This window comes from Oncorhynchus mykiss, chromosome 27 (genome assembly GCF_057628025.1).
Source record: "Oncorhynchus mykiss isolate SJ-2025 chromosome 27, ASM5762802v1, whole genome shotgun sequence".
Taxonomy (NCBI): Eukaryota; Metazoa; Chordata; class Actinopteri; order Salmoniformes; family Salmonidae; genus Oncorhynchus; species Oncorhynchus mykiss.
This window is the reverse complement of record NC_143048.1, coordinates 1,663,807-1,679,796: the sequence shown is the minus strand read 5'-3', so window position 1 is coordinate 1,679,796 and position 15,990 is coordinate 1,663,807.

Genomic DNA, 15,990 nt, shown 5'->3' with positions numbered 1-15,990 from the left:
TTGGCTTCGTGGAGTTTGCAATTTAAACCAAAGCAATAGATTACATGCTGCTGTGTGGCACACGCACCATAAAAACACAAAAATATAAAATATAACATTACAATAAGGAACCGGACTACAGCTGTATAGTTTTGAACCTTAAAGAAGAAGGAGTCGACCGGGATTGGTGAGAAGAATGTCGAGTTGGCCAGAAAAGCATGGTAAGCTAACGTTACACTAGTGTTAAGGGTTCCGTCAATCGAATCTGGTATCAGGATAAGTATGACACTGAGTCACAGAATTGTTTACTATGTACTTTTTATTAGCTATGCAATAAGTGTTAAATGCAATTTTCGTATATACGGGCTCTCTGTCCCACCTCTCAGGGCAAACAGAGAACTGACTTGTTCCTTACAAAGTTATTATTATATACTCTGACAGAAGTTGTTCCTGCTTCCGAGCCGGCCTGTCAGAGTAGAGACTGGGCGTGGTTTAAACTCACCCAGCCTATCGTTGATTGTTGGCGCAAATAAAAGATAGGGGCTCTAAACAGAATCCACCACTTTCCCAACAGAGAACCATGGGTCATTTTTGGCGAGCCCCATCTTTCTCTCATAATCTGAGTCAGAGTCTGCACCGCCTCTGGAGCCTCCAGGAGAGGCATCATACTGGCAGCATGCACATCTGTAACATATTTATTCAAACAAGGGATTATACAGGCAGCACAACACATCAATAACAAAAACACAAGAATTAGGGTCAGAAATCCAGTAACCACCAGCGATACTTACCAAGCCACACCCCCATCCAATACATCCAGCCAGACTCCTCCACCCCAGCCATGCCCTTCATTTCAACTGAGAGCTTTTCCAACCCAACCAATGCTTTTGATATACTCCCATCAGGACTGGTATTATTAGGTATAAATGTACAACATTGTTCACCAAACATTTTGCAAACCCCTCCTTGGCTGGCCAGGATCATATCTAAAGCCAATCTATTCTGCCTGGCGGTCCTAGTAGTAGCCTCCAATTGCTCAGCCATACCAGTAAGGGCAGAGCGGGTATAGTTAACAAAACGTTGTTGATTATAGTATATATAATTTATCCATGAGGTCTGTTTGGCATCCACAATAGCGGGGCCAAGAATTGGTAGTAGATGCCATAAACCATCATTCCTGTTTAGCGCCTGGAATTCCTGAGGAACACCTACTGGCACACCTAGTAGGTTGATATGTATATTATCTGTTATCTCAGACCAAGGTGCATCACGCTTATATCTGGAGTACGGGTGAACATCATTAGGTGCTTTTCTAGTTGATCCCAGGAGCTGATTAGCTATAACTTCAATAATGGTTAGTGGTATTATCAGACTGGCTAAAGCACACGTACCCTGTCAGTCACCTCTAAGGACAGGTGTTAAATGCCTGTTTGGGCCACATATCCACCATACATCAGCAACACCCTTAGTTTGATTCAAGCCTTTCACTGGCCAGGTGGCATTAATGGTTATGTTACTATTACAATCTGCTGCAACCGCCCATAGTCAAAACCCCTACCTGTACCAGTGATGCAACTGTAGTTACCTCCGTACGCCTTAACACCCCATGGAGCCTTTTGAGGAGGGACTTCCGGGGAACACTAGAGAGACAGAGCCTTACAAAGGGTGGAGTTGGGTTTAACATGGTAAAAACTTTCCAGTATACACCTCCATCCTTCCCCCTTTCCCAAGGCAAATGGATGAGTAGCCAATATAGGCCTAGTATGGCCACAAATAACACAGTCCTTCCTTTGTAATGTCTTGGCAGTATATCGAATGTATGCCAACCACATATTTTCCCTACCATCATATCTAGTTTCAGTGCCCAATTGGTCGCTATCTGTGATATCCTTGATATTAATTACTTGGATAGGGTTTGATATTTTGGTTGGTGGAGGCAGGGTTGGGCCTGGAGTGGTGGAGGAGTGTGTCTGGCTCAGGCTCTGGTTCATCTGGGACTGCTGTGGCTTCGGCAGAATTTTTACAGAGAACACACCCATCGTGTCAGCCCCATTCCTTTACAGACCGAGGGTGTAGGTTCCTGCATCAGAAAGCTTAATGGACCTAATGGTTAGTAGGATTTCATCACCTTTACAGAGTTCAACAGTGCTCCCAGGTTTTCTCCATATCATAGAAAACCTATCCACCTTTGTGGGATCCCCTATGCTATAAGGATACCCTCTTCTCCAATCCAAAAACTGTTCCAAGTTGGTTATCATGTAATCCCCATACGGACACCCTCCCCCATTACACAGGTACCCTCCTATACACAGGTGTTAAAACCAAACATAAATATCTCAATTTCTTCCCTGTTTATCCAGATTAAGTGATCCCACATGCTTGGTTAATATATCGCTATGTCACATTTGACATTGTCCGTAAGCTTGAGTTCATTTGCACACAAAAAATCATACATTTGATGGAAAGACCTATGTGTTGTCCTTGTTAAAGCAGACAGAAAAGAGCTCCAACTTCTTAATCATAGCCTCAATTTTGTCCCGCACATTGAAAATAGTTGCGGAGAGTCCCCGTTATCCTAGATTCAGATCATTCAGGCAAGAAAAATTCCCCCAGATAGACCAGTCGTGTGGGAAACTCGTCATCATGCAAGTGGTCAGACAAGTGAAAATTATGGTCAGTAAAGAAAACTTTACGCTTGTCTCTCAATTCAAAAAAACATGTTTATACTTTGACTCTTGATAACCAGTGCAGTGTATGTTGTAAAAGCATTACATGGCCACTGCCCATATCATTGCACAATGCAGAAAATACACAAGAGTTCATGGGCCTTGCTTTAGCAAAGTTAACCATTTTCACTGTAGTGTCCAAAATGTCTTTAAAGCTGTCAGGCATTCCTTTGAAAGCAAGAGCCTCTCGGTGGATGCCCACACGTTACCACTCCTGTAACGACGTTCGTCTGTAGGAGGAGAAGCGGACCAAAAAGCAGCGTGGTGGTTATTCATGTTCTTTAATGGAAAACTGAACGATACATGAAATAACTCAAATCTACAAAACAACAAACGGAACGTGAAAACCTATACAGCCTATCCTGTGACAACAAACACAGTGATAGGAACAATCACCCACAAACACACAGTGAAACCCAGGCTACCTAAGTATGATTCTCAATCAGAGACAACTAATGACACCTGCCTCTGATTGAGAACCATACTAGGCCGAAAACATAGAAATGCCCCAAAACATAGAAAAACAAACATAGACTGCCCACCCAACTCACGCCCTGACCATACTAAATAAATACAAAACAACAGAAATAGAGGTCAGAACGTGACAGTACCCCCCCCCCCAAAGGTGCGGACTCCGGCCGCAAAACCTTGACCTATAGGGGAGGGTCTGGGTGGGCGTCTGTCCGCGGTGGCGGCTCTGGCGCGGGACGCGGACCCCACTTCACCATTGTCTTAGTCCGCCTTATTGTCCGCCTCCCTGGCTTACTCACCATGGCCACCCCTCTCAATGACCCCACTGGACAGAGGGGCTGCTCGGGACAGAGGGGCAGCTCGGGACAGAGGTGAAGCAGCTGCTCGGGACAGAGGGACAACTGCTCGGGACAGAGGGGCGATAGCAGCTCGGGACAGAGGGGCGATAGCAGCTCGGGACAGAGGGGCGATAGCAGCTCGGGACAGAGGGGCGATAGCAGCTCGGGACAGAGGGGCGGCAGCTGCTCGGGACAGAGGGGCGGCAGCTGCTCGGGACAGAGGGGCGGTAGCTGCTCGGGACAGAGGGGCAGCTGCTCGGGACAGAGACCCAGCTGCTCGGGACAGAGGGACAGCTGCTCGGGACAGAGGGGCGGCAGCAGCTTGGGACAGAGGGGCGACAGCTGCTCTGGACAGAGGGGCAGCTGCTCGGGCGGCCCCTGGCTGACTGACGGCACTGGCGGCCCCTGGCTTACTGGCGGCCCCTGGCTTACTGGCGGCACTGGCGGCCCCTGGCTGACTGGCGGCACTGGCGGCCCCTGGCTGACTGGCGGCCCCTGGCTGACTGGCGGCACTGGCGGCCCCTGGCTGACTGGCGGCACTGGCGGCCCCTGGCTGACTGGCGGCACTGGCGGCCCCTGGCAGACGGGCGGCACTGGCGGCCCCTGGCAGACGGGCGGCACTGGCGGCTCCTGGCAGATGGGCGGCACTGGCGGCTCCTGGCAGACGGGCGGCACTGGCGGCTCCTGGCAGACGGGCGGCACTGGCGGCTCCTGGCAGACGGGCGGCACTGGCGGCTCCTGGCAGACGGGCGGCACTGGCGGCTCCTGGCAGACGGGCGGCGCTGGGCAGACGGGCAGCACTGGCGGCGCTGGGCAGACGGGCAGCACTGGCGGCGCTGGGCAGACGGGCAGCACTGGCGGCGCTGGGCAGACGGGCAGCACTGGCGGCGCTGGGCAGACGGGCAGCACTGGCGGCGCTGGGCAGACGGGCGGCGCTGGGCAGACGGGCGGCACTGGCGGCGCTGGGCAGACGGGCGGCACTGGCGGCGCTGGAGAGGAGGAAGGCTCTGGAACCGCCGGACTGACGGGCGGCACTGGCGGCGCTGGGCAGACGGGCGGCGTTGGCGGCGCTGGGCTGACGAGCGGCACTGGCGGCGCTGGAGAGGAGGAAGGCTCTGGAAGCGCCGGACTGAGTAGCTCTCGTAGCGCCGAACAGGCGGGAGACTCCGGCAGCGCTGGAGAGGAGGAAGGCTCTGGTAGCGCCGGAGAGGCGGGAGACTCCGGCAGCGCTGGAGAGGAGAGAGCCCCTGCAAGGATGGGCCGGAGAGACAGCCTGGTACGGGGAGCTGCCACCGGAGGGCTGGTGCGTGGAGGTGGTGACGGATAGACCGGGCCGTGCAGGCGCACTGGAGCTCTTGAGCACCGAGCCTGCCCAACCTTACCCGGTTGAATGGTCCCGGTCGCCCTGCCAGTGCGGCGAGGTGGAATAGCCCGCACTGGGCTATGCAGGCGAACCGGGGACACCGTGCGCAAGGCTGGTGCCATGTAAGCCGGCCCAAGGAGACGCACTGGAGACCAGATGCGTAGAGCCGGCTTCATGGCACTTGGCTCGATGCCCACTCTAGCCCGGCCGATACGCGGAGCTGGAATGTACCGCACCGGGCTGTGCACCCGCACTGGGGACACCGTGCGCTCCACAGCATAACATGGTGCCTGCCCGGTCTCTCTAGCCCCCCGGTAACCACAGGAAGTTGGCTCAGGTCTCCTACCTGGCGTAGCCATACTCCCTGTTAGCCCCCCCCCAATAAATTTTTGGGGCTGACTCCCGGGCTTCCTTGCCAACCGTGTTCCCTCATATCGCCGGCTCCTCTCTCCGGCTGCCTCTGCTCTCCTCGCTGCCTCCACCTGTTCCCATGGAAGGCGATCCTTTCCCGCCAGGATCTCCTCCCATGTGTAGCAACCCTTGCCGTCCAACACATCGTCCCAAGTCCATTCCTCCTTATGCCGCTGTTGCCCGTTACCACGCCGCTTGGTCCTGTTGCGGTGGGTGATTCTGTAACGACGTTCGTCTGTAGGAGGAGAAGCGGACCAAAAAGCAGCGTGGTGGTTATTCATGTTCTTTAATGGAAAACTGAACGATACATGAAATAACTCAAATCTACAAAACAACAAACGGAACGTGAAAACCTATACAGCCTATCCTGTGACAACAAACACAGTGATAGGAACAATCACCCACAAACACACAGTGAAATCCAGGCTACCTAAGTATGATTCTCAATCAGAGACAACTAATGACACCTGCCTCTGATTGAGAACCATACTAGGCCGAAAACATAGAAATGCCCCAAAACATAGAAAAACTAACATAGACTGCCCACCCAACTCACGCCCTGACCGTACTAAATAAATACAAAACAACAGAAATAGAGGTCAGAACGTGACAACTCCACCATTTCTCCCTGTCATTGCTTTTGCACCATCAGTACAGATACCAACACATCTTGACCACCAAAGTCCATTTGATGTCACAAGCTGTCCAGTACTTTAAAAATAACCTCTCATGTTGTCCTGGTTTCCAGTGGTTTGCAGAAGAGGATGTCTTCCTTAATAATTAACCCACCATAAACGTAATGGACATATACCAGGAGCTGTGCCAGGCCCACCACCTCTGTTGACTCATCCAGCTGTAACGCATAGAATTCACTGGCTTGTATGCGAAGCAGTAATTGTTTCAAAACAACTGCCATGTCACTGAGGCGTCGTGAAACAGTGTTGTTGGATGGCATTGTCTTTATAGTTTTTTTTGGCCTTTTCCCCCAGCATTGTCCCAGCCATATCCGCGGCAGCAGGAAGAATTAAGTCCTCCACAATAGTATGGGGCTTGCCTGTCCTAGGCACTCTTTAGGTCACCATATAAGACGCTTCTAGCCCATTCTTATTAATTTTAAGCAATTGTTCCACGGGCACTTAACTGAACAATGTAAAGATCTCCTCAATTTAAGGTAAGGTATTGTAAGGCCCTTATATGATCTAAATTGATATTGTTTTATGATGATACATCTATCTTTTCATATTTGTGCAAATCTTTCTAAAAGAGAAAAGGGACACCATTCAATCTCTGTCACACCCTGATCTGTTTCACCTGTCTTTGTGATTGTCTCCATCCCCCTCCAGATGTCGCCCATATTCCCCATTATCCACTGTGTATTTATACCTATGTTCTCTGTTTTTGTCTTGTTTGTCAAGTCAACCAGCCTTTTTGTTATCAGCTCCTGCTTTTTCCAGTCTTTCCTTTTTCGCGCCCTCCTAGTTTTGACCCTTGCCTGTCCTGACACCTGAGCCCGCCTGCCTGCCCACTCTGTCTGCCCCTGACCCTGCCCGCCGTCCAGTACCGTGGCCCCACCTCTGGTTTACTGACCCCTGCCTGCCTTGACCTGTCTATTGCCTGACCCTGTTGGAATATTAATCCATTGTCTATTCGACGTGTCTGCATCTGGGTCTAACCTTGATTTCTGATAGATTTCAATCAACAAAGAGGGAAGAATATGTATGCTATAAGAATATGTTTAAGGCTACTTGTATTGGGTGCAGATGACTGAACTGCTCACTTTTGTATCTGTGTCTGCAGGTATACTGACGAGGAGGCATACAAAGGTATGTTTTGCAGATCACATGTACCATCCTCCTTCCGTATCTCTTCAAATATAATCCCATAGGCCTCTACATTATGAACAAGGTGTGTGTACGAAAACCATTATCAAAACATTTTTTTTCATTCACGTTTACCATAAAAACAAAGTTATGAATTCTGTCGTGTGCATGTTTTTTGTTAAATATCTGTATAATTAAAATATTTTATTTTCACAGACTTCACCCTCCCTACACCTCTGAATATAAAAGGAAGCCTTTTTAATCACCGTTCACTGCAAAATCATTCTGGCTATGGATATGGAGTACATCAACACATTAGCATCAACATGCCAGAGGATATATCCATTGGACTTGGGGCTCTAGATTTTTTAAATTCTGTTTTGCCACTGAAATCATAATAAACACTGACAACTAAAATATTGTGTTATTGTTATTATAAATAATATGGTTATTGAAACGGTTCCTAAGAATTTATAGGGGTTCAGATTCAACTTGAAGAACCCCTAAAGGCTACCCCAGGAACATTTTCTTTGTAGAATGCATTACAACTGCAATTTGCTGCAAATACTGCATCCAAAAAAACTGCAGTTACTGCACTTTTACTACAGTTTCAAAACTGCATATTTATTTGTAATGATTTTAGTGCAAAGACACACTCAAGAAACACCTACATAAAACCACACCCCCAAGACAACTCTCATTTGCCAGTCATGGCCACTAGTATTTCTTAATGAGCATTGATTGAAAAACAATGTCCAGTCATGAAGAGCAGTCACCCTTTAAGGCTAGGGCTGAAATCAAGGTTTTCTCAGCAAACAGCTGGAGGCAGGGCTTTCTCCTATAGAGCTTATTTTTCTGGAAAGGTCTACCGATCCATGTGAGAGATGCAGTCTCATCCTACACATTTTGCCAATACTTACAGTTGAAGTCGGAAGTTTACATACACTTAGGTTGGAGTCATTTAAAACTCGTTTTTCAACCACTCCACAAACTTCTTGTTAACAAACTATAGTCTTGGCAAGTCAGTTAGGACATTACTTTGTGCATGACACAAGTCATTTTTCCAACAATCGTTTACAGACAGATTATTTCACTTATAATTCACTGTATCACAATTCCAGTGGGTCAGAAGTTTACATACACTAAGTTGACTGTGCCTTTAAACAGCTTGGAAAATTCCAGAAATTGATGTCATGGCTTTAGAAGCTTCTGATAGGCTAATTGACATCATTTGAGTGTACCCGTGGATGTATTTCAGGCCTACCTTCAAACTCAGTGCCTCTTTGCTTGACATCATGGGAAAATCAAAAGAAATCATCCAAGACCTCAGAAAAAAATTGTAGACCTCCACAAGTCTGGTTCATCCTTGGGAGCAATTTCCAAACGCCTGAAGGTACCACGTTCATCTGTACAAACGATAGTACACAAGTATAAACACCATGGGACCACGCAGCCGTCATACCTCTCATCTCCTAGAGATGAACGTGCTTTGGTGCGAAAGGAGGAAAAAGGGGGAGGCTTTCAAGCCGAAGAAAACCATCCCAACTGCGAAGCTCGGGGGTGGCAGCATCATGTTGTGGGGGTGCTTTGCTGCAGGAGGGACTGGTGCACTTCACAAAATAGATGGCATCATGAAAAGGGAGAATTATGTGGATATATTGAAGCAACATCTCAAGACATCAGTCAGGAAGTTAAAGCTTGGTCGCAAATGGGTCTTCCAAATGGATATGACCCCAAGCATACTTCCAAAGTTGTGGCAAAATGGCTTAAGGACCACAAAGTCAAGGTATTGGAGTGGTCACAAAGCCCTGAACTCAATCCTATAGAAAATTTGTGGGCAGAACTGAAAAAGCCTGCACGTGCAAGGAGGCTAACTAACCGTTAACTGACTCAGGCTAACTAACCGTGCACCAGCTCTGTCAGGAGGAATGGGCCAAAATTCACCCAACTTATTGTGGGAATCTTGTGGAAGACTACCCAAAACGTTTGACCCAAGTAAAACAATTTAAAGGCAACGCTACCAAAAACTAATTGAGTGTATGTAAACTTCTGACCCACTGTGAATGTGATGAAAGAAAGAAATCATTCTCTCTACTATTATTCTGACATTTCACAGTATTAAAATAAAGTGGTGATCCTAACTGACCTAAGACAGGGAATTGTTACTTGGATTAAATGTCAGGAATTGTGAAAAACTGAGTTTAAATGTATTTGGTTAAGGTGTAAAACTTCCGATTTCACAGTATTAAAATAAAGTGGTGATCCTAACTGACCTAAGACAGGGAATTGTTACTTGGATTAAATGTCAGGAATTGTGAAAAACTGAGTTTAAATGTATTTGGTTAAGGTGTAAAACTTCCGACTTCAACTGTATGACAGACTGACCAGGTGAAAGCTATGATTCCTTATTGATGTCAGCTGTTAAATCTGCGGCAATCAGTGTAGATGAAGTGGAGGTTAAAGAATGATTTTTAAGCCTTGAGACAATTGAGAAATGGTTTGTGTATGTGTGCTATTCAGAGGTTGAATGGGCAAGACAAAAGATTGAAGTTCCTTCTGTAAAACAACATTGGAGGCAGCTTATGGTAGAGATATTATCATTAAATTGTCTGGCAACAGCTCTAGTTGACATTCCTGCAGTCAGCATGCCAATTTCCCACTCCCTCAAACTTGAGACACCTGTGGTATTGTCCCCAGCACAAGGTGCACCTGTGTAATGATCAAGCTGTTTAATCAGCTTCTTGATATAGCACATCTGTCAGGTGGATCGATTATCTTGGCAAAGTAGAAATGCTCACTAACAAGGATGTCAACAAATTTGTGCACAACTTTTTACCTTTTATTTTTATTTATGCTCTGGCAATGTTTTTCAGCGGCAGGGACTGGGAGACTAGTCAGGATCGAGGGAAAGATGAACGGGGCAAAGTACAGAGAGATCCTTTACAAAACCCTGCTCCAGAGCGCTCAGGACCTCAGACTGGGGCAAAGATTCACCTTCCAACAGGACAATGACCCTAAGAGCACAGCCAAGACAACGCAGGAATGGCTTTGGGACAAGTCTCTGAATGTCAGCCAGAGCCCGGACTTGAACCCAATTGAACATCTCTGGAGAGACCTGAAAATAGCTGTGCAGCAATGCTCCCCATCTAACCTGACAGAGTTTGAGAGGATCTGCAGAGAAGAATGGGATTACTCCCCATATACAAGTGTGCCAAGCTTGTAGCATCATACCCATGAAGACACAAGGCTGTAATCACTGGCAACGGTGCTTCAACAAGGGGGGTGGCAGGTAGCCAAGTGGTTAGAGCGTTGAGCCATGACCAAAAGGTTGGTGGATCGAAACACCAAGCTGACAAGGTAAAATAAATCTGTCATTCTTCCCCTGAACAACCTGCTGTTCCTAGGCCATCATTGTAAATGAGAATTTGTTCTTAACTGACTTGCCTAGGTAAATAAAGGTAAAAGCAAAGGGTAATTATGTAAATGAGATGTCAGTTGTTTCTTTTATAATTGTCTAAAAACCTGTTTTTACTTTGTCATTATGAGGTATTGTGTGTAGATTGATGAGTAAAAAAATTATTTAATCCATTTTCGAATAACATTTGGGAAAATGTAGGTCTGAAATGTAGGTCTGAATACATTCTGATTGCACTATATGTTAAGAATATAAATGTATCAATGAGATAAGATGATAATTAATACCTTTTTACCCCCAAAATTTGTGTTGGCTATTTAGAATTTTATCAGAGTAGCCTAGTCAGTTCAAAATGGAGAGCCAACATAAACTGTATTGAAAAGCGAAGCACCAGATAAACAAACTATTTTAAATCTTTAAGGTTTCAGACTACTTCATTCTTCTCTCCATACCCTATCAAGGTTTAAGAGGGTACGCTACACTACTAAACCATGTGTCCTACGCTTTGCCATTGCAGAGCAAGTAGTCAATATTGCATTTTGTGAGTACCATAAATTACTACGTTGTTGGTCACTTTACCTGAACAATGGTGGGATACAGACCATCATAATACATTTTCAACAACTACCATGCTTTCATGTTTCCCTACATGCTGCTAGTACAAAACCACAATATTTTTAAAATTATACTACCATGGTTCATTTTTGGACCATGGTAGTTTGTACAATGTTTTTGTGGTTACTACCTTGGTAGTAATAGTAATTCAAATGCTGTCAATAAGGCAAAACGAATAAGGCTGCACGAATAGGGCAGCGCTATCTAACTATCTAGAATCCATGTGGATGTGACAGACCTAATGTGATTCTAAGTCAGCCTGGATATAACTAGCTTGATTTAACTCTGTATAATGTTTTGTCTAACGCTAGTTTAGTTTTAGCAAATATTTTTTTATAAGTTAACCAAGATAGACCACAGCCTGTCCTTGGAGAGGTGAGGAGTCATATATTCCAATTAGGAATGAGAGGAATGATTAAGTGCCCATGATGAAATGTGGCCAGGTTGGGAATTGGGAATAGGTTGGGCCAGGTTGGGAATAGCCATGATACCAAGGTGAACACCCCTACTCTTACAATATGCGCTGTGGAATTTTAATTGACCACAGAGAGCCAGGACACCCATTTTAACGTCCGAAAGACGGCGACCTACTATGATTATGTTTACTATGATTATGTTTCAGTCAAATATTATATCTGTTTAGGCTTCTTGCGGAAAATTGGCCCGCAGCTGAATATAGTTGATGATCCTTGGCCTATACAGTAGTTTACATCAGGATGCACTACACTTCAGTTCTGTAAAGGGTTCTTTATCTTGTCATTCTTACTCTGATGCAGTACTTGTTGATTGTTTTTTAAAAGCAGGACAGAAATGAAGCAAATTATTTTTTACAACGATGGCCTGGCAAGAGGCCTCCTGTGGGGACGGTGGCTGGGATAACATTAAACAAAGTTAGAAAGGATGGAACCCCTACAGTCACAACAAACCGTATATCTGACATCGCTCCTAATATTGGTTTGACATAATAACTCACATTGTTAGTGGCTGTGTAAATACTGTACATGATGTTGTGAACATCTTATAGAATTCTGGAGTTGGTATATTATACTACATGTGCATAACGCTTTTATCAAATACTGTCTAATTTAGAATGTTGGTCAATTTTGTCAGACAAGGCAGCTTTACTGAGTAATAGGTAAATCATAACTGCATAACATTTGCAGAAACTTTTTTCACTAACATTTCATTTTGTAACAAGTCATATGTATAGTTGTAATTGAATAGAAAATATCACACAACTGCTAGGTCTCCCGAGGTGCACATGTAGAACACATATTATTTAGTCCTCAATAAGTTACTTCTATTAACTGCATACACAAAATGACCTTTCATGCTTTGTGTGCAGATTTCCCCTCCCCCATTAGTGGTGGTGCAAAAGCAGATTTTCCCCATCCAAGCTAGTCGCATCAACGCAGATCCCCAACACTGGCAGGGTGTTCAAAAGATTCCCAACACTGGCAGGGTGTTCAAAAGATTCTCGGGCTCATGCTTGTGATGACGTTGCTGCTTGCGCTCATGATCGCACTGCTCTGTTACTAGTCTCTAGGTGGAGTAGTCTCAGTACAACTGGAACTATCAAGAAGCAACCACGAAACAGCATATGCAAATTTGAGTAGATTACGTTGAAAAAAAACGATCTTGGATGCTGTCCAGTTCCTTATACCTCAGTGGGTGTATGTGTATTATACCTCAGTAGGTGAATTTGTACGCCAGTCATATCAGTGCACTGTCACAACGGTTGGCTGTTTTCAAGGTGTTAATCCTGAATGGGCCTGCCAAACCAAATATTGTCCACTTGCCAAAATGTGTCCACCCCTGCGTCACAATGTGATCGATTAGTTGTTAGCATCCGTTGCTATATCAACGGTGTGATGAGTTTATACTTTGAATTTTGGATCAAAGCCAAAATGAGTTTTTTTTCATCCCTGCTATGTAAACAAAGCTGATTTCGGCCACAATATCGCTGCTAAAACAATTTTTGTTTAGCTAAGAAGATGAATACATTACTTCAATCTATTTTTGACTACCTTGTTAACATTTCAACATTAAAATCAATGTTCTAAACGTTTCTATGATTTGAAATACATAGCAAAGAAAACGTGTAAACTACACAATAACTTACCTTTCAAATAACAAAATGAGCTGCAGCTATTATCGCTTCATTCATGTGCAAATCATTTAAATTCATACACTGGTTCGTCTGGCTGGCATGTTTTTATTTTGAGCTCATTCTACACTAAAGTATGCTATTAGTCCTATTATGATAATTTTTTCCTATCTCCCTTCCTCCACCACATGGCATAAGCATACCTCAGTACTACACTTGTGGTTGAATATAATGCTGGACACAACATATAATGTGAGACACAACAGGCAGTTGAATAATGTTGAACTCACAAATACCAAAAAGGGACTTACAACAATTAATGAATTAAATGAACACCCTGTGAAAACCAACCTGGCAATATTTAAGATTGAAACATGAAAATGTTTGTTGAACAGGTGTGTCATGAACTTGTTTATTTGATTTAATATACCCAGTTAGACTGAAATACATGCCTCAGGTGGTTCTGCCAGTCACTTTCCCTCGACAGGCAGCCAGTCTCGGAAGGGTAAACTGAAGAGTCCAGGCACAGCTGATCTCTTTGCTCTTGGAGTGTTTGCAGTGCTAGTGTATCTAGTGTGTCCAGTATGATATGGCAAGCACAGTTTATCAGATTAGGCAACATGATAATAACAGTAGCTTTAGATAATGTAATGAAAAGTGGGATCTTGGAGGGTGGGTTGTCATGGAGGACATCAGGTGGAGTCTGAGGAAGGGATACGGTAGGCTTTTTGGAGCATGGCAGAACCCCTAGATAAAAGGGTAAAGGGGAGGATGCAGAAATAAATGACACAGGTTACGGGTAGATTAGTGGCACATTCAGCAGGGTACAATGTTTTGGCGCATTCAGATAGAAATCTGTTACGTAGAACAAACATTCCTCTCCGACATGTCCTCCGACATATCCCAGTCCTTGGAGGATGTAGTACACTCACATACGCTGGGCTACATTAACTCCATCTTGCCCTCTGATAGGACAGGTAGAATTGTCACCATATTGCTTACACCTATCCAATCAGCATAAGTTTATTTGCCTTTGATTATTCGCGTCTTTTCTTTTCGCCTCCTTGGAGGATTGCAGGAGAATATCTAAGGTTCCGAGCAAGACCTTTTTTCTCCTAAGCAATATGGAATTGTTTTAATGTCTTGAGTCCTTAAATATTCAACCTCGAAATGTGCTTAACAAGCAGTGGTGTAAAGTACTTAAGTAAAAATACTTGAAAGTACTGCTTCAAATCAAACTTTATTTGTCACATGCGCCGAATACAACATAGACCTTACCGTGAAATGACTACTTACAAGTCCTTAACCAACAACGCAGTTCAAAAAAAGAGTTAAGAAAATATTTATCAAATTAACTCAAGTAAAAAAGAATAAAAAAGTGACACAATAAAATTACCATAACGAGACTATAAATACAGGGGGTACTGGTACTGAGTCATTGTACGGGGGTACAGGTTAGTCGAGGTAATTTGTACATGTAGGTAGGGGTGAAGTGACTATGCATAGATAATAAACAGCGAGCAGCAGCAGTGTAAAAACAAATGGGTGGGTGTCAATGTAAATAACCGGGTGGCCATTTGATTAATTTTTCAGCAGTCTTATGTCTAGGGGGTAGAAGCTGTTAAGGAACCTTTTTGGTCCTACTCCTGGCACTCCAGAACCACTTTCCTTGCGGTAGCAGAGAAAACAGTCTATGACTTGGATGACTGGAGTCTTTGACAAATTTTTGGGCTTTTCTCTGACATCACCTAGTATATAGGTCCTGGATGGCAGAAAGCTTGGCCTCAGTGATGTACTGGGCCATACGCACTACCCTCTGTAGTGCCTTACAGTCAGATGCGGGCCACTTACCATACCAGGCGGTGATGCAACCGGTCAGGATGCTCTCGATGGTGCAGCTGTAGAACTTTTTGAGGATTTGAGGACCCATGCCAAATCTTTTCAGTCTCCTCAGGTGTTATCGTGCCCTCTTCATGACTGTCTTGGACTGTTTGGACCATGATAGTTCGTTGGTGATGTGGACACCAAGGAACTTGGAATTCCCGAACCGCTCCACTACAGCCCCGTCGATGTTAATGGCGGACTGTTCAGCCCACCTTTTCCTGTAGTCCACGATCAGCTCCTTTGTCTTGCTCACATTGAGAGAGGTTGTTGTCCTGGCACCACACTGCCAGGCCTCAGCCTATTTTGAGGTCAGTCTCATCGTTGTTGGTGATCATGCCTACCACTGTTGTGTCGTAAGAACTTAATGATGGTGTTGGAGATGTGTTTGGCCACGCAGTCATGGGTGAACGGGGAGTACAGGAGGGGACTAAGCACACACCCCTGAGGGGCCCCAGTGTTGAGGATCAGCATAGCATACGTGTTGTTTCCTACCCTTACAACCTGGGGGCGGTCCGTCAGGAAGTCCAGGATCCAGTTGCAGACTGGGGGTATCATTGGATGGGGCCACAGTGTCTCCTGACCCCTCCTGTCTCAGCCTCCAATATTTATGCTGCAGTAGTTTATGTGTCGGGGGGCTAGGGTCAGTCTGTTATATCTGGAGTCCTGTGTGAATTTAAGTATACTCTCTCTAATTCTCTCTTTCTTTCTCTCTCTCGGAGGACCTAAGCCCTAGGACCATGCCTCAGGACTACCTGGCATGATGACTCCTTGATGTCCCCAGTCCACCTGGCTGTGCTGCTGCTCCAGTTTCAACTGTTCGGCCTGAGCCTATGGAACCCTGACCTGTTCACCGGACGTGCT